Raw genomic sequence first — 1,946 nt, 5'->3', positions numbered from 1 at the left:
CTTTCGGGGCTTTCGGGAAGAATGCCTCGAGTCTCTTAGACCTTTTGTGGCCGATATGCTGTAAGTGGGCATCAGTGACATTCAACTTCGACGCCATCAGGCCCAATTGTCCACCCCAGAATCTCTCACACTGGAAGAAGATGTACGCAGTCACGAGAAAGTTTATGGACATCCAGCTACGGGACACTTCTGTCAGGCAGCAGTACTGTCGGAAGGGTGTTTGCGTAAGGAGACGCGCTGCGATACCCCTCTTTCGGGAAGTACTCGACTGCGGGGAGACCGCCGTTCGTGATCGCATGTTCGACTGTGCCGAAGATGTTATGCTGCTGCTCAATTCCGTCGTGCGCATAATGTTGAAGGCGAAATTGCATCTCTATCTCGAAGGCTGAAGATCTGTCTGGAAATTCGCGCTCACAACTGTCCCGATGAAGCGCTCCGAGGTCTCGTGGAGTGCTGAAGTGCTAATCCATTGCCGGCACCGTCTCATTTGATCGAGGATTTCGGAATGAAAAACTTATTATCCCCGCTCATTCATTCACCGGGAATTATTAGAGCTTGGGGGACGAAAACGCTATGGAATTCCCTGCCGGCGCCGCGCTGGCTCGTCGGAGCACCGCACCGGTCGACAGATCAATTGCATTCAAGCTTCGCAGCACCTAGACGCGTCTTGTTGCGACACAGATTTTCGGAAATTCATCCGGGACCATGGTTCCGACGTGCGATGGGACGTCAACGCGACGCTCCGAATTCCGGTCCGGGCGTCAGCCGAATGTAATCCCTTCTCCATATGGAATCTTTGAAGGAGAGCCTCCAACTCAGTTAAGCTCGTGTGCTGAATCTATTGGGCACCGATTCTTGAATCTACCCGGAGGTTTCTCGAAGCGCCTCCGAGCCATTTCGGTCCGGTATTTTTTTCCTGGATTTCCCGGCTTCCCGAATGGATTAATGGGAGCACCCAACGAATAGCAGAGTACTCCTGCAGGGATTCATCGGAAATCCGATCATTCCCAAGATTTTTCCGCATAATTCTGATTCCGGGGACGGATATGTCCCTATCGTCTCGAAGCCCGGGACACATAAGTCCCAGCCGTCCGAGAGCTTGGGACACAGATGTCCCACTCGCTCCGAGCGGGACCTGCCTGTCCCACTCGTCCCGAAGCTCGAGGTGGGACAAACTCGTCCCAGCGGTCGCGATGTCCGGGATCTTTCGTGTCCCAGTCGTCTAGAAGCCCACACCGGGACACACGCGTCCCAGGGGTCGCAAAGTCAAAGTTTGTCAAATTCCGCTGGTCTCCAAAGAGGTCACCACATGTTTATCTCAAACGACGGCAAGAAAAGAATGGGCGGAGGAGCTTTCACTCAGTCAGGGATTTATCATGTGGACCAGTGTATCTCAATATGACTGATTCAGACACCATCCTTATGGAAGAGGCGGAAGCAGTTTATACACAGTGGTGCATCGCAAGCCTTACATATAATTTTAGTCTTTTTTCGATCTTATCCGACGCGCAACGAGTACACCGTCGCCGTGTCGGTCCCCCGAACGGCATGTGTTTCTTTGGGTTCGAGATAACGGCGAACTTCTGAGGCGGGCGACCAGCCAAACGCCGTTTCACTGAACTCTTCTTCCTATCAGCTTCTACGATACTCTCCGCAAGGGGAATAATGAATTTTCGGAGCTCCATCTTCCGATTCCGAGTTTCTTGATACAGTATCCGGGCATTCACGACGGCGCTGAGTAATACTTTGTCAAAGACTTTTCGCCACCATTTCTTGGATTTCCTGTCAGAATTATAGATGGCGGCCATGTGATCGGAAAGATCAACGCCGCCCATTGCCGAGTTTTAGCACGTTATAGCGTCTGGGCAATCGATTTCGGCCTTACTACCATCCTTCTGTGTTCTGACAACCTTGCTGACCGCCTCTGAATGACGCGTCTGAATGAC

General features: G+C 52.1%; 1 pseudogene; it reads right to left on the bottom strand.

Annotated features, from left to right (window-relative positions):
• Positions 1-1,407: 1,407 nt before the first annotated feature.
• On the bottom strand, positions 1,408-1,835 carry LOC114828524 (uncharacterized; annotated as a pseudogene).
• Between the last annotated feature and the right edge of the window lie 111 nt (positions 1,836-1,946).

This window comes from Galendromus occidentalis, unplaced genomic scaffold, assembly GCF_000255335.2.
Source record: "Galendromus occidentalis unplaced genomic scaffold, Mocc_1.1 scf7180000075933, whole genome shotgun sequence".
NCBI lineage: Eukaryota > Metazoa > Arthropoda > Arachnida > Mesostigmata > Phytoseiidae > Galendromus > Galendromus occidentalis.
This window is presented reverse-complemented; position numbering and strand designations above follow the sequence as displayed.